This window comes from Humulus lupulus, chromosome 8 (assembly GCF_963169125.1).
Source record: "Humulus lupulus chromosome 8, drHumLupu1.1, whole genome shotgun sequence".
NCBI classification, from domain to species: domain Eukaryota; kingdom Viridiplantae; phylum Streptophyta; class Magnoliopsida; order Rosales; family Cannabaceae; genus Humulus; species Humulus lupulus.
The window spans coordinates 108,468,195-108,495,494 of NC_084800.1; positions in this window are offsets into that span (position 1 = coordinate 108,468,195).

A 27,300-nucleotide genomic window follows, 5' to 3' on the forward strand; every position below is an offset into this window, starting at 1 on the left:
ATAGTTGTAGAGGGAAAACTTTTAAGTAATTGTTGCACAGAAATACATAGCATTTAACCGCCTCTAGGAAATTATCATGTGAGAGATGAGGTAGCCATTCAAGAGAATGCTAGTTTACTGCGTCCTCTTACAATGGAAGGCTATACCTTGGGTGGTCAAGCAGTCGGGTACGGAGTTGGATGGCCACAACATTGGGTCCTTACTAATCAACAAATGAAAGAGCCACTTGCGCCCTCTACTCAACATACAAGACAATCAAGGCGAATAGTAGAGGCATTGACAAATGAGCCTATAGAAGTGTCTATGACAAGAATTTTGAAGTGTTTGATGAAGTTTATTGATCGGTGGCAAAGTGACCACGTGGTAGAAATTCCGATTGTAGAAAGGGTATTTGGATTCTCAAATGATGCTCAGTTATTGAAAAAGGACATCCTCCACTTTTGCAACTATGAGAAGATTGGACAGACTGAGATGGCATTATATATGAGGTACAATGGTTTTTATAAAGTTATATTTTAATTAGTGTAACTTGAAATTTATTAGTTTGTTGAATTTTTTATATGTAGGGTGCTTGATGATTTAGTGCAAACGAAGGGGTTGAACCACATGTACACTTTCATGCATCCTGCTTTAGTGTTGACTGATGGAGGAATCAATGAAGCACAAGCTAAAAATCTCTTCAAACAATTTCTGTAAATGGAGCTAGAGTGATACAACGAGGAACCTACTAACACATAATGGAGGTGTGAAATTTGAATGTTAGTGGTAGGCATTCAAAAATTATATTTTTGGGTATAAAGTGATACAATCAGGTATCTAAGATTGCCCAAAAAAGTTTGGAAGCAATTGGATCCGTTTAAGGTCAATTTTGAGCAACTTGACTAGATATTAGGTAACAATTTGCATATCCCATGCATAAAACACGCTTAACACTAAAAAAGCAAAAGATGATATGTAACCTGTTTCTAGGCGATGTGTCGCCTGTGACCAGCAACATGTCGCCATATAACAGGCGACATGTTGTCTGTCACTAACATGGCTAATGTGCTTTTTTGCTCCAAATTTTAAACCTAAAAGTTTTAATCCTAGAGTTAATCACGGTGGTTACACTATAAAATGGGGCAAATAGAGTTGAAAGACCTTGATCACATTTCTCAATTTTCTCTCTAGCTCTCAAGAACACACTTTCTTTCCAAGAAAATTACCAAGAATTGCTTGAATTGTATGATTTTTAAGGCTTGTTGAATCCCAATTCTCATTTCACTACTGTGAAAGCATCAAGCAACAAGGGAAAGACTTGTGTTATCCAAAAATTTGGCATTTGATGACGTGGCAAGTGAACCCTGGACACGTGGCTGACACCTGGAGAAACTCTGCTAGTGTATCAACCAGAGGACGTATTAGAAGCAGTAAGCAGCCCAGTTATACCTGCGACCAGTCTGGTCGATAGTTCCGCATGCAATGTAATATTACTGTAAAGATCTTTGTAGATCCCGAATTCAACTCACAGAATCTCCTGAATATCCGGTTATTCAGGAGAGAAAATCGGCAACTAAATCATGTAATCCCCCTTGAGCCTATAAATAGAGAAATATAGCTCAAGAGAGGGATCTTTTTGGCTTTCGAATTACTGGATACTAGTATAATTCCATTTGAAATATTGTATTGTTCTTCAGAGGTTGGTGAAACTCATTGAACCCGAGTTCTTTGATCACTCCTTTGATTCTCACATCAATAACAGCCTAGGTGGACGTAGGTCATTACAGATCCTGGGGCCGAACCACTATAAAATATTGTGTCTTATTACATTTTGTCATCACGTTCTTCTCAACGCATTAATTCACATCAAGCGTATTCTGACTCCGTGTCAGTTGGCCAAAATTTGGGTCAACATTCTGGTGCTTTCATTGAGAGCTTGATTTATCATTGTTGAGCAAACCGATGGCGAAAACTGGAAGGAAAGCTGGACAGGCAGCCGCTACTGCGCCATCAAACCCACCTCCTCCTCCCCCTACAAGCGTGGCGGAGGATGAGCCACATCTGGACTTCGAGGAGGAAGAGATGGATGATGCTACGCTGAAGAGTACCCTGGGGGCGTTGCAAGAAGAGCTGGCTAACCTGAGAGCCAGTCAAGAGACTGCTGTCGAAGTTGTGGCGCGGCAGCAGCAGGAGATTGAACGGCAGCGCGCGGAGTTAAGTGAAAGGCAGGCGGAGATGGATCGCCGTCAGAGCGAAGCCATGGCAGCCCTCGAGGCAGCCTTGCAACTAGCTAGGAATCAGGTCGCACCTGTCTCGCAGCATGACCATCCTGCAAATGGGCCACCCCAGAGGGGTCCAAATCCTAGCCCGCCAATCCAGCCCTCGAGTCCACAAAGGCCCGAGCAGCCTCAGGTTCCCCATGACGATGTCCCGATGGACCCTGAGGCACAGCCTCCATCCCAGGCTGGTCGCGGCAATCCCCCACAACAAAGGCAGAATAGGGCCGAGCATCAGCCTCGCAGTCCTAGACGCCATAGGGATGATGGGCCAAACCTACCGAACAGAGGTCAGTACCCTCCTGGTAACAGGAGGGACTCAGAGTTAGGCTCTGCGGTCCGGGGCCCCCCGCGGCATGATAATGCACGGGGACACCACGACCAGCGTAGGCCGCCCTCTAACGCTCGGGATTCCTCAGCCAGGGATGGAAATCGAGGGAACAATCGATCCCATCATAGCCAGTCGAGGTTCAGAGATGGCCATGGGTATAATGAGGCTGACTCAGGCAAAGGAAATGCTGGTAGGAGGAACGAAGAAAGAGGTAAAGGCGGGAGCCAGGTACCTCAAGATGACCAACCCAATAGACTGGATGCTGGGGGCCAGCCCAGGCAAAATAATGTCTTCAACCGGCTCGGAGGTAGCGAGCAGCGGAGAAGAGACGAGGATTTGAGAGACGTACTCAACGATCACCGTGAGCGGCATGGCGAGAACGTCCCCCCAGCAACAGAGGCTACAACAATTCCTGCCGCTGTACAGGCCCAGATAAACGCCCTCAACCAAGCAGTGCAACAGCTGGTCGGGGGAAGGACATCTTATATCGACCACGATAGGAGGAAAGGCACTCCTTTCGTACAGAGGATAGCTAATGCAGAAACTCCAAGCAAGTTCAAAATGCCTACGCTTCCAAACTTTGACGGGTATGGAGACCCAGTGTCTCATGTCAATAAGTTTGTATAAACGGACATTCAGAAAGTGTCCGATGACGCTCGGTGCAGGATCTTCCCTGCAACACTTTCTGAAGCCGCGCAGGAATGGTTTTTTAAGTTCCCCCCCGCAAGCATAGTTTCCTGGGAAATGTTCGTAAGGGAGTTTTATGGACAGTTCTATGCAGGTCGTGTGCATTCGACCGAAGCAAACCAGCTGGTTGAAATTCGCTAGCAGGATGGAGAATCAGTGAAGGACTACATCCAGCGCTTTATGCGAGCAGTAGCTGGAGCAAAAACGGTGGGGGACAAAGGAAAAATGATGGCCATAACCGCAGGGGTTAGGCGTCGTTCTCCCCTCTGGAAAAGTCTCCGAAAGGAAGGAGTGAGAACTACCCAGGAATTCTTGGACCGGGCTGATCGTTACATCAAGCTCGAAGATTCCATTGCTGACGATGGGAAACCTTCTGGCAAGGATAAGAAAGCGGCCGAGCCCGCCAAAGCCGCCAATGGGTCCAAACCTAACGGCAAAGGCAACGGGAACGGCAGCAATGGCAAGAATGGTGGAAAACAGCCGTATAACGAGCCTTCCACCTCTGACAATAAACGAGCCAAGGGTAATCGTTATGAACCTCGGTTCACTAACTACACTGCCCTCGTTGAGTCTCGGGGAGAGGTTTATCAGGCCACAAGTTCTAGTGTGCCTTATAAGAAACCTGGCCCCATTCGAAAGGATATTTCGAAGAGAGACACTACCAAGTTCTGTCGTTATCATAACGACTACGGACATGACACCAACGAATGCAACCGGTTGAAAGACGAAATCGAGTTCCTTATTAGACAAGGACATTTGAGAAGATACGTACGGGCCTCGGGAAATTCCCAACGAGAAGCAGGCGTCCACGCGCCAACGCTCGCCACCCTTACAACCTGCCCCCGTGACTGGCACCTTATTGACCATTTGTGGAGGCCCGCACCTCGCGGGAAATAGTTGAAAGGCCAGGGAACGATATGCTCAGACTCTGCGCCACGACCAGGACATCGAGATGATGACTGTGGAAGACTGCGCACCAAAAAAGGCTCGGTCAGAGGAAGGAAAAATAACCTTCTCTGACAGCGATGCCCAACATGTCCGTTTCCCACATTCTGATCCGCTGGTCGTGGACATCCAGATGGGCAACATGATGGTAAAGAGAGTGTTGGTCGATACAGGAAGTTCAGTGAATATCCTGTATAAGTCTACACTGGAACGCATGAAATTTTCCGTTAAGGACTTGGAGCCTTGCAACCAAACGATATACGACTTCTCTGGAGAAGGACTCGCCCTCGCCGGATTAATCAAACTACCAGTGACGACAGGTACTGCGCCTGCTACAAGGACATTACTCGCCACTTTTGTAGTGGTCGATTGTCCTTCGGCGTACAATGTCGTCATTGGAAGGCCTATACTGGTTGATCTACGGGCCGTCATCTCTATGTGGCACTTGGCCATGAAGCTCCCAACAGACGCAGGGGTAGGACGCGTGTTGGGAAACCAGAGAGAAGCCAGAGAGTGCTACAACGCTTCAATCACAAAGGCGAAGAATGGAACGCCGAAGAGCACTACCTCAGATAGGTTGCAGATGGCAGTTGATACACAAGCCCAATCCGGTGGCGAAGTCACCAAATAGGGTGTTTCCCAAAGTGATGATAGAGATCTAGATCCTCGCTTTGGGGATTTTGAAGAGAACGTTGGACCCGTCGAGGACCTGGAGGAGGTCCAACTCGACGAAAAAGATCCGACCCAAGTCGTAAAGGTTGGGAAAAACTTAGAACCTGCCATGAAGCACGCACTGGTGGAATTTTTGTGGAAGAGCCAGGAAGTTTTTGCCTGGTCACATAAAGATATGGCTGGGATAGATCCTGCAGTTATCAGCCATGTCCTGAACATAGACAAGACCTTTCCACCCGTGCAACAAAAGAGAAGGCTGCTCGATAAGGATAGATCGAGAGCCTTAAAAGAAGAAGTTGAAAGACTAAAGGAGAATGGGTTCATCAGGGTGGCATTTTATCCATCGTGGGTCTCCAATCCAGTGCTGGTTCCCAAGCCTAACGACAAATGGCGGACCTGCGTGGATTTTACAGACCTCAATAAAGCCTGCCCAAAAGACTGCTTCCCACTCCCAAGAATCGACCAGCTGGTCAATGCAACTGCAGGGCACGAGATCCTCTCGTTCATGGATGCATATACGGGCTACAACCAGATTAGCATGCATCCCCCCGACGAGGATCACACCAGCTTTCAGACCGATACGGGCTTATACTGTTACAAAGTAATGCCCTTCGGACTAAAAAGCGCAGGTGCGACTTACCAATGGCTAGTCAACCACATGTTTAAGGAGCTGATCGGAGTAAACATGGAGGTATACATGGACGACATGCTGGTAAAGTCTAAGAAGGCAGGAGGACATGTGAGGGATTTACAAGAGTGCTTTGATGTATTGAACAAATACCAGATGAAGTTAAATCCCCTCAAATGTTCCTTCGGAGTTGGATCAGGGAAGCTTTTGGGGTTTATTGTAAATTCAAGAGGAATCGAGGCCAACCCCGACAAGATAAAAGCCCTGATCGACATGAAGTCGCCAGAAAGGATCAAGGATGTACAAAGTTTAACCGGGAGAATCGCAGCCCTAAGTAGATTTATTTCGAAATCAACAGACAAGTGCGTCCTTTTTTTCAATCTACTTAGGGGAAATAAGAAGTTTGAATGGACAGGAGACTGTGAGCAAGCATTCCAGGCCTTGAAAGCCCATATGGCACAACCTCCCATCTTATCAAAGCCGATCGAAGGAGAAACTTTGTTTATTTACCTGGCGATTACTGAAGTTGCTGCTAGCGCGGTACTAGTGCGAGAGGAAGAAGGAGTACAAAATGAAGTCTACTATGTCAGCAAGAGACTGATCGGGGCAGAGTTGAGATATCCACCAATCGAGAGGTTAGCATATTGCTTAATCCTGGCCTCTAGGAAGCTACGCCCTTACTTCCAAGCCCATCCTATCACAGTTTTAACTGACCAGCCCCTGCGACAAGTCTTGCAAAAACCAGAGGCGGCTGGGCGATTATTAAAATGGGCAGTCGAACTAGGGCAGTTCGATATCACCTATTCATCGCGAACAACAGTAAAGGGACAAGTCTTGGCCGATCTTATTGCAGAGTTCACCGAACTCCCAGACAGCGAGCAGTGCGAACAGCCTAGTGCGCCTGAGCCTCAAGAGAAAGATCCTTCGTGGAAGTTATTCACGGATGGGTCATCCAACGAATCCCACGCAGGAGCGGGAGTGATATTGATAACGCCGGAAGGGCATCGATTTCACTGCGCCATTAGATTCGACTTCACCGCATCAAATAATGAAGCCGAATACGAAGCACTCCTCGCTGAATTGAGAATGGTGAAGGATATGAGCATAAAGACGCTTGATATCTACAGTGATTCACAACTGGTGGTGAATCAAATTCTAGGAGAATATCAAGCGCGAGGCTTAAAAATGGTGGCCTACTTGAATAAAACAAAAGACCTGCTAGCCCAGTTCACGAAGTACACCCTCCAGCAAATTCCGCGAGATCAGAATTCAAATGCAGATGTCTTAGCAAAACTCGCAAGCGCGAAGGATGCTGACACTTTGAACATTATGCCAGTAGAAAGACTGAGTGAGCCAAGCATAAAAGTGGTCGAATCCAATATGGAGATTCGAATGGAGGATACATGGATGGCACCTTATTTGGAGTATCTGACGAACGGTGTGCTACCAGCCGATAGAAACAAAGCCAGAACTCTACAAAGGCGAGCCGCTAGGTACATACTGGTCGATGGTATTATGTGCCGAAGGGGATATTCAATGCCACTACTCAGATGCGTTACACCGGAAAAAGCTAAGGAAAAGAGGTGCATGAAGGCTTCTGCGGGGATCACGCTGGGGGGCAGAGTTTGGAAAAGAAGATTCTAAGGCAAGGCTACTTCTGGCCAACTATGAACGAGGATTCGATGGAATTTGTACGAAGATGCGATAAATGTCAAAGGTTCTCCAAGATTCCACGAGCAGCTCCAAACGAATTAAAACAGATGCAAAGCCCGTGGCCTTTTGCAGTATGGGGAATAGATTTGATTGGATCCCTACCTACAGGGAAAGGCGGAGTAAAGTATGCAGTCGTAGCAGTTGATTACTTCACCAAATGGGCCGAAGCTGAACCACTCGCTACCATCACGACTGATGGACCCAAAATGGGTATGTTTTAAATATTTATAACTCGCAAGCGCACGAATCGTATATGGAATATAGTGTTCGTGTAAGCACGAGATCGAACCCAAAGGAGTTGTCTAAAATTGAAAAGAGAAAACTATTTTAAATCAAAAGTAATAAATTCTAACCTAGTTCCAAAGATTGATGAGTTTTAATATTATGAACATAAAATAAAAGATTGAAAAATAAAGCTATTTAAGAGAATAAAAATAAAGCAATAATGAGTTGAAAATAAGTGTTAAAAGAAAAGATTATTAAAATACTAGAATCCACAAAATGTAAGTTTAATAATATTTATTAGTATATTGATTCCCAAGTTTTAGTGATAGTTAAAATAATTTAAACTATCATTTTCCAAAAAGATTTATAATTTTAAGCACAAATTTCTTATAAAAAGATAGGATTTTTCTTCACTTTTCAAAATTATAATTTCAAAGCATTTAGTGTAAATCAATCTAATGAAATAACAAATAAATCAATGAACATTATTTATAAGGCAAAACATAATATTTTTGTTCTAAGCATGGATGTGTACAATTTAATGACACATCTTACACAAAGAATATTATGTTTATGCACTAATGAAGAACAAAGTGTAAATATGTTCTAACAATCTAAAATACAAGATATTTAAGATGAAAGAAATATATGAAGAAGAAAAACCCATAAACTTTGTTGCATTACAAGGGAAATCAACATACACATAAATATTACCTAGTTACAAGTTGCTTCATCATGATCTTAATAATCTTATGAAAAAGATTAGAAGCACATAACTAGAGTAGAAATTACAAAATAAATGACATACATACTTGCAAAATGCTCTTGAAAAACCCAAAATGGAAGAGAGGATGGTAGAGAGAAAATGGGAGAAAAGAGATGGTAACCAAAAATTAAGCACCCCTAAAATGGTCTTCAAAACCCTTATTTATAGCCAAAATGAGATTATTAAAATAATCAATTTAAATTAAGTAAATTGATTAAATTAATAATAATATGGTAAATAGGGATAAATTGTAAGAGTAATGATGATTTTGGGGTAAAAAGTGTATAGAAAATGGGTAAAAAGTGGCATTTTGAGCATAGAGGACAAATGATACACTTGGGCAAATTTAGGCTCAAAAAGTGGCAAAATGCAGCACTAGGCTGCTGGTGGCAGGCGTGGCCTTGTGGGCTGAGGAGAAGCTGGGCCTGGCTGGTGGCAGGCGGAAGGCTGCTGCGTGAGGTGCAGCTGTGTGGAGCAGGGGGCGTGAGGTGGCAGATTGGCATATATGGCTGATGGGGTATATAATATATGCAAATTTCCCTCATGAATTGGCTGGAGAATGCTGAACATGAGTACACGGCTGGGTGCTAAATTGGAGGACAAGGCTGGGCCTTGGAGTGGGCCTGCTGAAGGAGAAGGCCTTGTGCCAATTTTTTCTACTTCTTTTTCACAAATGCCACTCTTCTTTCTTTCTTTTTCCCAAAACTACAATATAATTCCTACAAGAAAAAAAATAAATTAAATAACAATCAAATATTTTCAAATATAAATACATCATATTAATTATTTTAAAATATTGATTATAACTTAATTTAATATAGCATTTAAGTTCACAAGAATTACACTTTTAATTTCTAACTTAACAATACAAATTTTAAATGATTAAATTACAACATATTATAATAAAATATCTATAAAAACATAAAAATCTAGAGAACTACAATAAGACTAATAAATTAAAAATTACATAAAAACTTAATAAGTTAATTAAAAACTCAAGAACTAAGCAACAATTAGCATATAAAATATGGTAAAATAACTCTATTTTGTAGAGTTATCAACGACCAAGAAAGTTCTTGACTTTGTTATCAAGAACATCATCTGTCGATATGGTTTGCCTAGAAAGATAGTTTCAGACAATGAAACCCAATTTGACAGCGACTTATTCACCGACTTCTGCGAAAGACATGGAGTTATTAAAAGCTTTTCTTCAGTTGCACACCCCCAAGCAAATGGGCAGGTCGAAGCCGTGAATAAAACTCTTAAAGATACCCTGAAGAAGAGGCTTGAAGAAGCTAAATGAGCGTGGCTAGAGCAGCTGCCTGAAGTCCTCTGGTCGTATAGAACGTCTCATCGAACAGCGACAGGACATACCCCATTTTCTTTAGCCTACGGATATGAGGCGATGTTGCCTGTCGAATTAGATCCCCCCTCACATCGACGCCTAACATACGACCAAGACCAGAACAGCCAATTGATGATGGAATCCCTAGACTCGATTGACGAGATACAGGAGAAGGCCCAACTCCGAGTTGCTGCGTACCAGCAAAAAGTCGCCCGGTACTTTAACTCCAAAGTTAAAGAAAGAAAATTCAACGTCGGTGACTTGGTGCTACGACGAGTTTTCTTGAATACCCGCGACCCTACTGCTGGAGTGCTCGGACCTAATTGGGAAGGACCTTACCAAATTGAAGAAGTCCTTCATCCGGGCACCTACAAACTTGCACGCCTAAACGGAGATCTCGTTCCACGTTATTGGAATGGAGAACACCTGCGCAAGTACTATCAGTGAACAGTCCTTTTTAAAGGACTGGCTTGTATTAAAATTTTACTTTTTACAAGTTTTGCAAAGAGGGTTAGCCACGCTGTATGGCTAATCGCTCGTATATGTAAGATTCTATCTTAGAATCACTCGTAAAGACATGTTTAGTCCATTTTTAATACGAGATTATAAGGGACTGTGCGCAGCCAGTCATTCTTGCCAACTTTTGTAAATTTTTATTTACAAGTATTTGTTCATTACGTGTGTTGTTTTGCTGTATTACAAGTATTGTTTTTCACCCGAGCAAAGATGTTCGAACAGGTCGTGGTCAAGGCAAGTGACCAAGGACCTAAAGCTCCTTGATCACTTGGGGGGCATATAAGGCACATCGATAGCAAAGCGTACCATGAGGTATGTAAACACATGAACAAAATGAGTGAAAGCATGCTAAGGTACTTAGAGTATTTTTCAAAATTTATATTTTGTTAAATCAAGCCAAAGTACTATGCTAAGTTCGGTCATACGAACAAATGTTATAATAAATGAAAATGTTATAGCATCATGATGTAATCTTTTACACTGCAAGCATCACTGCTTGGATGTAACTGTTCAAATAAAAGAAAAGGTTTGCTGCCCATGCAGCAAATTCAAAAAAGGTATTGTCTTTACATCACGACCCGTGGGTCGTATAATCAAAAGAAAGAAAAAATAATAAAGCTCAAGAGGCATTAGGAGCAGGAGGGTCTTTATCAGCATTCTGGTTGGCGGCATCCTCAGCAGCTCCTTCTTCCTCTACGCCAGCAATGCTTGGGGAAGCAGGGACCCTGGCTCTTGCCTCCTCTTCAGCCAGTTGAGCGGTGCAGCGAGCCAGCTCGGCAGTCCTAACATCTTCTGAAAGATAGCTGAAGTCAGCGCCTTGATTGTGTTTCTAGAAGTTGTAAAAACACCGGAGCGTCGTCCTCTTATATCTTTCCAGATTCTTGGAGTTGTCAAGCTCCAGCTGCTTTACTTTGCCCTCAAGAGTAGAAATGGCCTCGTCCTTGGACTTGTGCTCCTCTTCCAGTCTCTTGCGTTCGCGATATTGGACTCGGCTGGCCTCCTGATACTCCTCCCTCTGCTTTATTATAGCTGCCTTCGTAGCTTCAACCTCTGACAGCTTTGTCACCGTGGCATCCCTCTGATGACCCATCACCTCCAACTCCTTTGCATGCCTGGCCTCTGCAGCCGAAAGTTCCTCGGTCGCTTTCACCTGGTGCCTCTCGATAGCCTTTGCCCGAGCCTGTTCGATGGTGGCTTGGGTGCGGGTATGAGCAGCCGTTGCAGACAGCAAAGCCTGAGGACAAACGATAAAGTTAGAACCTGTTGCAAAGAATAAAAGACTAAGGCCTAAGAAATAAAGAAGCACTTACGCTGGCTATTTCGTTCAGGGTCCTATTCAAGATTTGGTCGACCGCCATGCTCTCTGCCTCAACCAACGCATTTTTGACGCAGTCGTTCTTCGCGATGTGCGTGAGGCGGTCTTTGGCTGCTCGTAAGGCATGGCTCGAGAGTTTGGCCCCAAGAGTTTCTTCCCACTTGTTTTGTTCCCTGGTGGGCGCAGCTGGAGGGTTTGGCGGGGCAGGAGGAGTCTGCTTCTCAGCAGGAGCCGAGGGATGAGCAGAAGTTTGCCCAGCTAGCACGTCCCTAGGAGGGTCTTCTGTTTGACTCTTTTTGGCAGGCCCCTGGCTTGTTTTGTCGGTGTGTCTCCTTGACGACTTTCGCCGAAGCTGAGGAACTTCCTCTTCCTCCTCATCCTGATATAGGTTGAAGACATTGGGAGTGGCCATGTCTGCATACAAGTAAACACATGCAAAGGGTAAGATAGAGGCAGATGGAAATTCTTTATCCAACGGAAAAGAAGGTCACAAAGTTAATACCCAAGCTACAACTACTGGTCGCTATACTATTGACTCTATTAGTCACACACTCACTATCTGGCACGAAGAAGTCTGGCCCTAGATTTGGAGTATATGTAAAGTTGCCCTCCCCGTCAAACAAGTGACAGGGAATTGGCAAGCTATTTAAAAGCAAAATAATTTTACCGTTCTCATCAGAGGATTCCCCCAAGTCCACAACCGGCTCTTTGGCCTTTTGTTTCCCCTTGCCTTGGGGAGCAGAAGGCCTTTCAGTGATAGGATTGCCCGTGGGCTCCCTGATTGTAACCCCCGTTGGCCTCCTTCGAGGAGGGGATGCAGGAGGTTGCTGCTCAGGAACCCCCTCGGCAGTGGCATCAGCTACCACAGATCCTTTTGTTTCATGGCGAGGAGGCAGGAGGCCAGACAGCCTCAGGTTTTCATCAGTTACCAGGGACTTGACGCTTTTTTCTGCGTCAGTCATCTTGGCCAATGCATTGGACCTCAACACCATGTCTGGTGTTGGGGTCGGACGTAACCATGGGCCTGAAAAACAAAGTATAGTTTGAGAAGAATAAAGAGAGACTCTTTGATTAAAAATATCGACCAGTAAAAGACGACACTTACCTCCTCGAGCGAAGGCCAGGTTGTTGCTGGTTATGTCCGAAGTAAGGAAGTACTCCTTACTGTACTGCCCCACGTTAGATACGTGCGTGGTGTCACTCAGGAATGTACGGTTTGTCTCTTGGTGACAGAGGTGGAAGAAACCCGTCCCATATTGTTGCGGGTTGGATTTAAGGTCGAAAAGATAATTGACCTCGTGGGGGGTAGGTTCTGGCCATTTTTTAAGTTTGTATAGGATATAGAGTGCGGCCATCATTCTATATCCGTTTGGAGTAATTTGGAAGGGGGCGACGTCGAAATAATTAGCCACCCCCTGATAAAAAGGATGTAGAGGGAGGAAGGCCCCTGCCTCTATGTGATACCGAGACCAGGCTCTATATATACCTCCGGGGAGGTTAGCCCTTTGATCTGCGGCAGGAATTTTAATGGAAACCCCTGTGAGGGGATACTTCCTGAAATAGTTAGCAACCATTCGAAGAGTCACTGAGCTGGTCGGGGAAGTATACCACTCGACATCAGGCAGATTCTGATGGCGAGGGCGGGCTCTAATTTGGATGTTAGGGTCAGGAACAGGATTGTTTCGACCGCTGGTTGAGGGAACCCTAGCCTGCGAATCAGGCTGGGCAGGAAGGTTTGGACTATCGTCTGAGTCAGGTCTTCTCTTGCCTGAGGATTTTGAACGAGCCATTTGAGGAGGAGAAGGATGAGGTCTGGAAGAGGATCGTGAGAAGGGAATCTCGTGGATTCGGTCGGCCGGTTGTTCTTCGCCTTCGAGCAGCTAGGCGAGAAGATCGTCGTCGATGGGCCGTTCACCTCCCCACAAATCTGGCATCAATGTTTGCAAACAGAAGAATGGGGAGGTGAGGATGGAGAATTTGTAAAGGCTTTTTTGAATAACGCTGGTCGAGTATAAAAGCCAAGCTTTTATACATCAGCATTCTAACAAAAAGCTAAATTTTTCCACACGAACAGTTTGAAAAACGGATCAGAGGATGAAAGTAAAAAGTTTTTCAGAAAAGCTTTTTCAACTCCCCTTAGGGCGGGAAAAACCTATTTTCCAACTGGCCTAAAGATCGAAATTTTACTTCGATTTTACGTCCTAAAAGTATGATCCCGACTATTAAACTAACTCGTAACCCTTTTTCGCCTACAAGACATTCTACTCACAAGTATCTCAAACCAGAAGCAGATGAACTCAAATAGTCGACATACAGAAGCATGCATTGCGAAAATATAAAACAAAAAGATTCGAAGACTTACCAGGAAAAAGATCATTGAGAAGTGAAAAAAGCCTTCGGAAGTCAAGGTGCTTTCAAAATGAACTTGGAAAGTGCAAAAGAACGGTTTCTGGGAGAAGACGAGAGCTCTGGTTTTAGGGTTTCTGGAGTGAGTAGTGGCGTGCATAAAAAGAAAAGGAAGATTTCGGAGATATTATATAAGTTTGTATGTGGCATTAAAAATGTGTAATCATCAGTTTCCCTTTTTCGAAGCATGGGGAAGCGGAATGGCCGTCGAATTATTACTGGGGAACCGAAAAGTCATGATTAGACAGGAGTAGGTTACTTTTTCCAAGAACACACGAAGGGTTCTGACACGTAAGGCGGGCTTACCGAAGGGTCGTTCGCTCAAAAGTTTATTTATTGCTCGTAACAAATAAACTTGGGGGGCAAATGCTATCCAAAAATTTGGCATTTGATGACGTGGCAAGTGAACCCTGGACACGTGGCTGACACCTGGAGAAACTCTGCTAGTGTATCGACCAGAGGACGTATTAGAAGCAGTAAGCAACCCAGTCATACCTGCGACCAGTCTGGTCGATAGTTCCGCATGCAATGTAATATTACTGTAAAGATCTTTGTAGATCCCGAATTTAACTCACAGAATCTCCTGAATATCCGGTTATTCAGGAGAGAAAATCGGCAACTAAATCATGTAATCCCCCTTGAGCCTATAAATAGAGAAATATAGCTCAAGAGAGGGATCTTTTTGGCTTTCGAATTACTGGATACTAGTATAATTCCATTTGAAATATTGTATTGTTCTTTAGAGGTTGGTGAAACTCATTGAACCCGAGTTCTTTGATCACTCCTTTGATTCTCACATCAATAACAGCCTAAGTGGACGTAGGTCATTACCAGATCCTGGGGCCGAACCACTATAAAATATTGTGTCTTATTACATTTTGTCATCACGTTCTTCTCAATGCATTAATTCACATCAAGCGTATTCTGACTCCGTGTCAGTTGGCCAAAATCTGGGTCAACAACTTGGAATAGAGAATTCAGACAATGATTCTCGTCATGGCAAGCTTTGTAGCAAGGGTTTCGGTATCTCTAAGATAGGAAGTTTTGATTTCATTTTTGAGTTTCCCATGTTCTTTTTTGTTATTACTTTTGATATTTACATTGCACTTACTATTTAAAGTTATAAAATTAGGGTGGTGACTACTCACTTTCCCAATAACTACGACCAAAGTTGGAGTATTGTTTTGAAGTTTGGTATGTTTTTAAGCTTTACACCTCCCAAATATGTATATATACATCTCAAACGTGTAGATCTCAAAATAATACCCAAATTTAAAAAATAATCACCTCAAAAAGACACTCGAGTGAAAAATTATGCATGTTTAATGAATTGCTTCAAGCAGTATCGAGCTCAGCATTGAACTTCATCAAGCCATTTCAATTTTTGTTGTAAAATCTTGATTTTTAAGGCCCCAACGAGTGGGACATCGAGAATAATCAAGCTAAATTGATATTTTGCATATTTTAAAGTTTCATATCTAAAAAAAATCGTGAAAAAAACTAAAAAAATTCATGCTTAGATATGTTTAAAATGCAGAATTAGTGTCTTAAGTGACACTTGTTGTGAATTTAAGTTATAAATCATTAAAAACTATCATGTGGTATATTTTGTATAGCCTTCATGGAGAAGTTAAGAAAAAGAGAGAGGATGAGAAAGAGAGGGGGAAAGAAAGAGAGAAAGGAAAAACTAAGAAAGAGAAGGATGGGGTGGGTGGTGATGGTGGTTGTCCTCTTGGTGGATTTTGTGGTGGACAACTAAATGAGAGAGAGAGAGGCATAGAGTGGGATAATATTATGGAACGGGTAGTTTAAGAATCATTAGCATATATTTTAGATGGTTACATTAATTGGCATATTTTTGTATTATGCCCCTATATTAAGCATATAAACTCAAATCTCTCTTTCTCACTCTTGCTAACCACCACCAACACCATAACTTGAGATACAAATAGTAATGAACTTGAGGTACTACTAGTAATAATATTTGTATATATACTTAGATGATTTAGGTAATATTGATTTTGTGAATATAAAAGTGTGTATTATGTGTTATCAAAAGTTATGTGAATATATATGACATAATGGTTCACTTTGTATTTTGGAAGATAATTTTGAATTTTATAATTTCTATTTGAGTTACATATATAATTATTTATATATTATGATGTGATGATAGGATGATTAAATAGACTTTGTTTCTTTTTGTACAATGTTTATACTTTTTTTAAAAAAAAATATGATATTGGGTAGTGGAAGATAAAAAAAAATATTTTTTAAAAAATCTAGTTATTTCATTAATTATTTTGCTAAATTTTATGATATTGTGTATATTTTACTTTTTAAATATTTACTAGAATTCCTTGATAATCGATATTTACACATTGTAATGAACAATAAACCGTCTCATTGAGACTATTGATATTATTTTTTTACTCATCTCTTAATTCTTTACTTATTACAAAATATATCATTTTAACGAATTGACATAAATATATTCATTAAATACTAAGTAATCATTATTTAATATGTTTAAAATTTATAATAGATCACTTATATATTAATTAATTGATAATTTTTAATGTTATAATTTATGGAATCCTGTAATTTATACAAGTATAAAGGTTAGGAAATTTCTTTGGTAGGGCTTTAAAAAAGAGTCCTACCGTATGACTCTTTTGTGTTCTCAACCTTTGAACAGTTTTCGGCGCGATTTTTTTATGACCGTATATATTGTAGTTATTTAGAGCATCCTACAAATTTTCAGAAAATTCTGAATAATTTAGAGTGCCGAAAACTAAGTTCAAACATGCTATTTTCCACTCGCATAAAAAAATTAGTCACGCATGTAATAATCTATTTTCGGCACTGTAAATTATTCAGAATTTTCTAAAAATTTGCAAGATGCTCTAAATAACTACAATATACATGGTCATAAAAAAAAATCACGCCGAAAACTATTCACGGGTTGAGAACACAAAAGAGCCCTACAGTAGGGCTCTTTTTGAAGGCCCTACTATAGAATTATCCTAAAGGTTTAATGTTGTAATTATACAAATAATTTTGATTCTAATATTTTTTTAATTTTAAATTATTTATATTATATTTGTTCATATTTTTAGTTAAACTAAAATTGTGATTGGTTTTTTTATTCTTAAAAATTATTATTTTTTAATAGAGAGTGTAAAAAAATGTAATAATTTATTTTAAACAATGCATATATTATAGAGGTGGACTTTATTTTTGGTTTAATAATAGGGATAATTTTGTTGAAGGAAGAAATTTTTAAAATTTACGAGGTTTGTATTTAATAACAATTGGGAAGAGATAAAAAAAAGAGGATAAATAAAACATCCTTAATTTTTTAGCATATTATGTTATTTTACAAACGAAAAAAATTATGCCCCCATCTTAAATTAAATCATGGGTTTGCCACTGAGTCGAGCTATGCTAAGACAATTGGTTAGAGTGGCGCATGTTGCCAAGGGTGTAGGAATGGAAAGTTATTCAATGTCAACTTTTCATTAAGTAGAAAAGGAGGTCCCCTTCATCCAATTTTGTCAATCTTTTTTTAGATTATCAATGAGGATCCTCTCTTTAGGATTAAAATATCCTCATACATTATGAATTAATTAGTAGGATTTTTGCACCCCAAAAAAAAAAAAAAAACAAACAAACTATTACCACTACCAAAATCGTGCCCCCAAATTTTTTGCTTGTTAAAAATTCCTCTGAACTATTAAAACTACTAGAAATAGATCATTCAATGGTTACAACTCTGTAGACACGATACTTCAAGGGGTGTGAAAATATTAAGTGTTGGTTCCTCAACACGCCACATCAACTTTGTTGGGCAGGGCATCTAGTTTTGGTAATTTCAATAGTTCGGTGGGAATTTTCAACGAGTGAAAAAAGGTTCAAATGACCATCGAGTGATGAATATGAAACTTTTATATTTTAACAAAAAATATTAGAAGATTATATTTTATATGACACCTCTTTCTTTCATGTCACTACACTATATAGTCAAAATTAGTTATTCTATTTAAAACAAAAGAAAGACATATTTGATGAAATAAATCTCACTTTATTTAACAAGTACAGATTTTGTATTATTGTGCTACTCGTGTTTTTTTAATTCTTTTACGTGAGGTGTCCTCAAAAGCAAGTTCTATCTAGGGAACACATGTCACATTTAGGATGGATAGTTTAATTCCTAGCTAGTAGCCTGTAATACAACTATTCACCTCCCCGAGTATATGACCAATGCTACTTGGGACCAAATCATAAGGAACCCAACTAGCTTCTCGAGTCTTAAAGGCTTACGTCAAAGTAGATATCCAGTTGACTAGACTCTGAATTCTATAAGGACAATAGCCACGCCTAGCATGACTTGCAAAAAAAGTCACGACCATGAAGATAAAGACAAAACGAGTGTGGAGACTGTTGACACGGTTTTTCGCCAACAAGAGATTAAGAAATTTGATTAGAGAGATTAAGTTTGATAATAAACAGCAAATATAAACTCACAAATTTTTTACGTGGTTCAGTGGTTAAAATCCACCTAGTCCACGAGTTACTCTTATTCTTGCTTTGGAGCTCTTGAAGAAATTGTTTATGACAGTTTTAGCAGAGTTTTGGAATACAAGATGTCGGTCCTTTTTTACTGCAAATTCCCCTTATATTTATTGGGAATTATGATGGACAATATTGGGTAACTTCCCTAATTAATGGATATGTAACTACCATAATTAAGTCTATTGTCATTTACATCAATCAATAAATGTACATAACGATTGTGTACATTTATTGCGCATATCAGGCATTTGAGTCTATAGGGATTCTTCCATATGCGTCTTTGAACTGCCTCGAGCTAGTTCACCCTAGAACTGGATATAACCTTCACAAGACAGACTGACTCAGATAATACTCAAACTTAATGAAGGCAATTTGGACACTGGACTTGGACACTGATCTCTGTCATTCAGACTTCACACGATCTGAAGGATCCTAGGCTGTCCTAGACTCTGTGACACAATCTCAAGCTGTTTAACTTGGAGTTAGCAAGACATATCCAAAGTCTTGCATCCTTTATTTATTATGTGCCAGTTGTGCCCCGAGCAAGATGGTTGAGCTCGTAATTTTAGGATACAACATAGACCACGACTTGACCCAAAAGCATATAACCACCTACCACTAACAACATGGCAGTCACATGGGAAGAGTGGTTGTCTACTCTGTACAATCGACAATTTAGATTGTCATAATAATATAATCATACTCGAGAAGTTGAGGTGTGCCTCCTGATACTATCCGCCACTTTCCAAGATGTGATTTTACTCTATACATTCAAACCCCCTATTCAGCTCTAGATATGGCTACTCAGGAACACAAGTAAACTGACTTTCTTGTTGAACAAGAGAAACCTAGTGTATTTAGCACACTTAATACATTTTTCCTACATTCTTTTTTTGTAAATCATGTATTTAGCATGTGATTAGGAAAAGCAATACAATTAGCTTTCATTAAAGAGCCTTAAGCATCCACAACCACCTATATATAAGACTTGGATCTCATTACAACAACAACACAATTTGAGCAAGCAAAAACACTGCCAATTTATAACCTCAAAGAAGCCTTGCGAGTTCTTAGTCAATAACATCGACTCGTGGACTAGGTCTCATTATTGGTCGAATCACGTGAAAATCATCTTACTAATTGGTTCTTAGCTTTCTAAATCTTCTCTCATTTCTTGTTTATGAAAACTCGTGCCAACATATTGTATTGATTTTATATACATCGATATATATATATGCACACACTTAATTCAAGATTACATTAATAATAATAGATTATCATGATATATGACATGTATATAAATGAAATATAACTACAAGTGAAAAACATTATCTTTATTAAATTAGCAGTATTTGTTTTACAGAAAAATATACTTTGAGGGCACATATCATGTTGGAGATGGAGAGAATAGTAACTAATGGAGAAATCACAATAGCAATAAAATACAATCAATGAACAACAATAGTTGAGAGAACTTAACACAAAGGCTTACACAAGATATAGATATTTCTCAAAATTCTTTTTTCCAAACCACTAGAGAGGATTGCCTAAGGTTTCTGAAAGATAAAATGTGAATTAGGATACAACAAACCTTGAAACTAAACAATCAAGCAATTTCTTAATGAGTTTCTTGGTGAAAATGGGCAATCTTTGAGAGCTAGAGATAGGTTAGAAAGAGGGTTCAAAAGTGTGATCAAAACGTTTGAACTCTAAAAACCTTTATATATAATGTTAGCACCATCATAAGCATCAACTAATAGGATAAAAACTTTTATGAACAAGTTTTGGAGACAGAATTTTAACATCCTCGTATAGGGAGCTGGTGGCAATGTGTCGCCACACCCTGAAACCTTGTTTAAGGGTATCAAGCAACACATCACTCAAAACAAGCAATGCAACGCTAAGACCCCTAGTTTTTTACTATGATTTCATGCCTAGAACCTATTTGGAAATAATAATATATCTCATTGTATTAATTAAGACCCAAATTGGTGAATTTTAAATGTTAACTATAAAAACTCAAATTTCACACCTACTTGTGTGAAACCTTCTATTATTTTACACCAACTTGGGTAAGACAATTTGCACCTCATTTAACCAATCATAATGTATCCCAACACTAGGGAACCCAAAATCACCTTCATTGAACCTAGGAACTTGGGTAGAGTGATACCGACCACAAACCCAACGTAATCCACTTCTTCAACAATTTTGTCAGATCGTTGTCAAAGTTGTCTGTAATGCCCCAAATTTCCTAATAAGGGTAAGGACCTTGATTAGGAGGCCGGGAGGGCCATAATTGATTTATTATGTTATTAAATGATTATATGCATGTTTATGTGAATTATATTATTATATGATGAAAAATGCATGCATATGGGTCCACATTTTATTATAAGGGAATTTTTGTAATTTAGCTCGTTGAGGGCGTGATTGTGTATTTTCATGCATGTGGGTGAATTATAAATAATACCACATTATATGTGGATTTTTTCGAGCCATTCAGCATGAGACGATCATGGAATGCAAGTTATCGGTCTAGTCATAACAAGGTTAGTTTCGGGGTGATTTGAGGATTAGAACATTGCCGGAAATTAAAGGGCGTCACAGTAATGGGGTATGATTTAGTGGTATTTGAGAATATTGAGAATAATGGGAATTGGAGGTCGTTAATTATGATTAACGGGAATAGGGGAGAAAGGACGATTTTGCCCTTGCTAGACTATAAAGGAATTTATTTAAACCTAGGGGCAATATGGTCAATTGGAAAAGGATAGATATAAAACAAGGAACCTGTAGAAAATATAAGAAAAATAGAGCATCATCATCCTATCTCATCTCTCTCCCGTACCTCTCCTTCTCCTCTTTTCCTTTTCTAATTTTTGAACCTTACTTGAAGAACCAAGCTAGGAAATCAAGGTTTGAGGCTTAGAACTTTGATTCATCCATTGGAGAGGACTCAAATCCAGCTTGAGGTAAGAATTTATCCATGAAACTTTAGCTATACTCTATTTTTTTTTTTCATTTAGTTTTCAGCTGAGAATTTTGAAGTGGTAGGTTAAGAATTCAATGAGGTTTTTGGAGAAGTTTGCTTGGGTTTTGGTGAGGTTGAGGTATGAATGAAGTTTAGGGGTTGAATTTGATGCTTGGGTGATTTTGGGATTGGTTTGGAAGCTTAGTTTTCAAGGGAAATCTCAAGGAAGGAAACCAGAAAAGATTCTGGTCTGTAGTTGGCGCCGCAGCACCATTCCTGGCGCCTCAGCGCTAGTCAGGGCAGAGAGTTGGATCTCTCTGACTTGAAATAGCACCTTAGCGCCACCTAGCAACACCGCAACACTAGTCCATTTTTTCAGCAAGCCTATTTTAGGGCTCGGGATGACTTTTAAGGCTCGAGGCTGGTTCCACTACCTCGTTTGGGTGCTTTGGGAGTCCCGAGAGCACGAGATTGGTCCCGGGAGTGAGGTTTTACATTACAAACCTTTTTATGTTTTATTTTATTGATGTGATTCCATATTTGGTTATGAATATGTGACTGCTAAAGGATCAAAGGATTGATCGATCTCAAGAGTCGTTCTTTTATTAGTTCTTGCTCGAACCCGAGGTAAGAAAACTGCACCCTATATATGCGACATGTGTGGTTATTAGTGATACATGTTGAATGTTGAAATGTGGACATTAAATGCATATTAAATGCTTAACAAATCTTGCTTATTTGGGATGCACGAGAAACATGTGGTTAGGGCATGCCATGAATGTTAAATGTGAGATTGATCAGAGCTTGAGTCTCTGTGTTTGTGCATGCTCCTAATTATGCTAGCAATTATTAAATGAGCATGTTGAATGCCCTGTATTTGGATATTTGACATATGATTTATGCCTTGTAGCATTGCTTACTTGTGTGTGGCATTGACTAGTTAGAATCGGCATTGGTCGGGTGTTACTGACCTAAGAGTCAGAAGCGGCATAAGCGTCATGAACGCAGAGGCGATAAAAGATTAGATTTAATCGACATCAGCATTGAATGACTCATATGGGGTATTAATGCTGGACCGACCCTAAGTTCAATGAAAATTATAAGCACTTGACTAGCCAAAGGTTAGTTACTCAGAGCCAGGGCCAAAGGCCTAGTTGACTGTTTTGTCACATGGCTAAGGGAGCAGAATTCCACGTCAGTGACTCTGTGGTCACTCAGTAGGTTTACGTTGATGACTATTTCATCAGATACCTATCTTGATGAAGCTAGTGAAATGATCACTTATTTGTTAAAGGTACTGACCCCCTTATAGTGACTTGATGATTAGTCACTCGTTTAAAGGTACTGCCCCCCGAGTAGTGACTTGATAGTTGGTCACTCATTTAAAGGTACAGACCCCCTGTTAGTGACTTGTTGATCAGTCACTCGTTCATTACATGAACTTATTTGCATCCATGATTAAGGCTGTTATTTCTAGGTATGCACTTCGTGATTTGATGACATGTTATTATTGTTCATGAGCATATTGAGTTTTCTTGCTGGGCTTCGGCACACGGGTGCTATGTGGTGCAGGTAAAGGCAAAAGAAAGCTGGACCATCCTTGAGTTGGAGAGCTTAGGTGATGATGTGTACATATGCGGCTGCTCGACCACCACGACTGGGGATTGAAAGAGGAACTAGGGTTAAACCCTGTTTTGCCGCTTAGATCGGCTGGTTGTAAATATTTTCTTGTATTAGACATTTAAATTATATTTTTGGGATCCCAATGTATACAGTAAATGTTCTAATGAAACGTTATATCTTAACCAATATTTTTAATCCTAAACCTCTAATCATACTTAGTTACACAATTATGGCCAAATGACTCGATTAGCGAGTTTAGCACTGTTTATAAGGCACACCGTAACGGTCCCTGGAGTTTAGGGCGTTACATTGTCAATCTATTGAAAGGTGAAATTAGATTCTTCCCACCCCACCTCTACCATGGCCTCGACCTCTAAGTGACTACGATCTCCCTCGAGTATTATGGTTGGCTGAATTAGTGCACATGAAGCTCAAATTAGGGTCTCTTGAAATGGAAGCTCTTTATCCCAATCTCTGATGAATTGGTGTTGATTGGAATTTGAACACTGTGGATTGTTGGGAAATGTTCCCTTAAAGCGTATTTCTATAAAATATTTATTGGAAAATTAAATAAAGAAATAATATCACTCATATTTGTATTTTAATTACATACCATTTGTCTACAAAGATCTAATGTTATTACATGTAATCTTGAATTAAGTATATATACATATAGATGTATATAAAAATGATTTAATTCAAGATAATAGCATAGATATTGTCCATATCGCTAATATAAATGTGGGAGCTTTTGTATTAATTAAGATTATGAGAACAATCTATATTCTGTCTTAGACAAGACACTTTATTCAAATTGTTACGTGTAGTTGATACATTAAGATGGTGTCCTACGCAATAGAAATTGATAGGACTAGGGACACAATGAAAATAAAACAACTTATAATAATCTCCATTAAAATATAGAAGTTCTTTATTCATCACTCGATGGTCGTTTAAGACTTGACCTTACTCCTGAAGTGAGTAAAAGACTCCTACTTTTAATCCTATGGCTGACTTATCAGGTATAGTTTACGAAAGAAAATGTAGACCTAACTCCTCATATCTTGGAGTCATAAAAATATGGGTGGTAGGGAACATAATTCACATATATAGAATTCACTCATTCCTTGATTGGAAGTAGATTAATTATTCTTTTCAGTATTGATAGCGATACTTGAACATTGAATGTTAAATTTATGTTAAGAACTGAAATATTTAACTGTATATGACTTACATAAATGTGTTGTGATTGGTTAAATTGGTTAGGCACGAAGAGGTGCAAAAACCATAACGATTTCACAAAAGTCAACATGTGAGAGCTGAATTGCAATATAGGCATTTATAAATAATCTTTTTTATTCTAAAGTTTTTCTTTGGAGTATATGAGAGTACCCAAAATGTTTGGGAGCATTTGGGGATATTTTGAGACAAAGTTTGGAGCATCATTACAGAGGCCTCGGCCATGTGTCGCCTCTGGGAGGCGACGCGTCGCACGGCCAATTTTGTATAGACCAAGCAACATGTTGCCTAGTGCTAGGCGGCGCATCGCCTGGGCCGTCCCTACGAATCCATACAGTGACATATTTTTGGCTCCAAAACTCAAATTAAAATTATCTAATCTAATTGCTTGAGTGTAATGAGCTTCCTATACTATTTAAAGATTTCAATTGAGTTAATTGGTGACTTGATCACTCACATTTCTCTCTTTCTCTAAAAAGAACTCTCTCTCTAGCTTTCAATATTACTAGTTTTCTCCAAGACATGATTATGTGAGGGAACGATTGATAAGAATATCATATTAATTTCATATGTGAAATCTTATAAGAACTTAGCGGATTCGATTACCAAACCTCTTGAGAGAGATTTGGTTAGTTTTGCAAATAAATGAATGAGACTAAAACTCCTTGATAAATAGAATCCCCAGTGATGACAACCCAACTCAAAACTTGTATACATCAAGTGTAGAGTTCAATGGGTAAGAACAAGTCATTGATAAGGGAATAATTTTGTAAGCCCAAAATTGCTAATAAGGCTGAAGGGCCTTGATTAGTGTGCCAGGAGGGCATAATTGGTATCTATGTGAATGAATGATTAAATGCATGATTTTATGGCATGCATGATTAAATGAGTATATGGATATGATTAGAAGCATGATTATGTGATAAGCATGCCTATATGATTATATGAATATATTGTTGGAAAAACTTATACAGGATCTTTATTTATTTTCATGTATATCTAATATTAAACAAATTAATACGAGATAGCCTAAAACATGTTTCTAAAATTGAATTCAAGAGAAACAAAGAATAGAATACTTACAGTATACACAACAGAATTAAAGAGTCCTTCTTTCAGTTTCTCTAACTCATGTATCCTTTATGTCGCAGAGTATTATCAAGAAACTGAACTGATCTTCTATTTTCTTCACGATCTTCCAATGAATTCTTAGAACCACCTAGACTAGTGTGGGCAATTCTCAACACATGAGATAGATATAAAGAGAAGAAGAGAAAATAACAAAGTGGCTTAGAAAATGACTTGTGTTTAGAGAGAATATAAAACTATCAGAAAATCTGACTTGTGACTTATCAAACTTCTATTTTGACTTCTCTCTAAGCACTCCTTTTATAGACTCAATTAGGCCATTTAATTTAATTAAAAAATCAATAAAATAACAGCCATTTTGAAGCCCTAGGTCGAAATTATCATGGGCTATAGGCCCGTGAAATTTCCCATTTGATTATAAGCCCATTGGACTTAAAATCAATGTCTGTATTATTTTCTATTGATTTAATTAATTAAATAATTATTTAAATCCTTTATCAAATTAATTATTTATAATTTGAACCTTGATTTAAATTTATTTATTATTTTAGATACCAATTTATCTTAATTAATAAATCTGCCATAATTTCTCTTTTCTTCTCAAAATTACACAACTCTGTAAAACTATCCAAAATTGACCTGGTCAACTTTGATAATTCTAATTGATAATTAAATCAATTAATTGAGACTATCTAGATGATTTTATCCAGGTACAATGGGGACCATGGGCCTATGAAATCAAGCTCCAATAAGTTATCATAAATCTAACAAATAAATTTACTAACTTATTAATTCCTCGTGACTCCACTATAGACTCGGAATTGCACTCTTGAATTCATAGAACGCTCTATAACAAATATAGATACGCTATTAATTATCCATTGTTACAACCATAATTGTCACTCAATCCTCTATAGACGGTCTAGAATGAGACAGGACTAAAATACCGTTTTACCTCTCATTGTATTTTATCCTTAAAACACTTAGTTCCTTGTAAATGTTATATCAGTAAACTAATTTAATTACTGAAATGAGATCTCTATCATTTAACACCTTGAACCAAACTAAAGGAAACCATCGTTTCACTTCTTCATCAGAAGCTATAGATGTTCATATCTATGATTAACACTCCCACTCAATTATACTACCGAGTTCCCAAGATGTAAGTATGGGCTAGTCCGTAGGGTAAGCTGGTAACGAACAAGTCAAAGAACTCAAATAATATAATCAGTTAGAATACTAACCACTCAGAATTGAGAATGAATTGACCTATGGTCAACTATATGATATGACTAGAATAGATAATAACAGTATGTTTACTTATCTTATCAACTGTCAATATCAGTTTTGTCCGATGTAACATATACATCCGATCTTATTTACTTTGCTAATGTTCTGGAAAGAACATAACACTGTAATGTGTAAGTAGATCATATCGTAGATTGGCATGTCAGTGTAAATCCAGTGCACTGACTAATCTTAGGACTAACTTATTTTGAACATATAATCATATTTATATTCCACTGTGATTACGTCACTATAAATAAGATTAGCTATATGCTCGGGATTTAATAGAAGTTTATATTAAACAAATAGTCACGAAAATAAAACATGTGAGCAAAGTGATTGACCAAGTCAAAAAATGATTTCTATTCTTTTATTGATAATAAAATGAGATTACAAAGAATTTGAGTTTTAATTAGGGCATAAAACCCCAACATATATCTGATGCATGACTATGAGTATTAGTATGCATGTAGGCCCTGATTAGGTTATAAGGGTATAATTGTAATTTTGGCCTGTTGAGGGCATAAACATGATTATATGCGATAAGTTGTTGAGAACACATTATTATGTGGATATATTTGCGGTTTCAGACTCGAGGCGATCCTAGTGAGCGGTTTGGCGGAAAAGTCACGGCGGGAATTTATACCCGGCTCGGGAGAGCTCGGGGGTATTTCTGGGAATCTGGGAAATATATTGGAAACTATTTGAC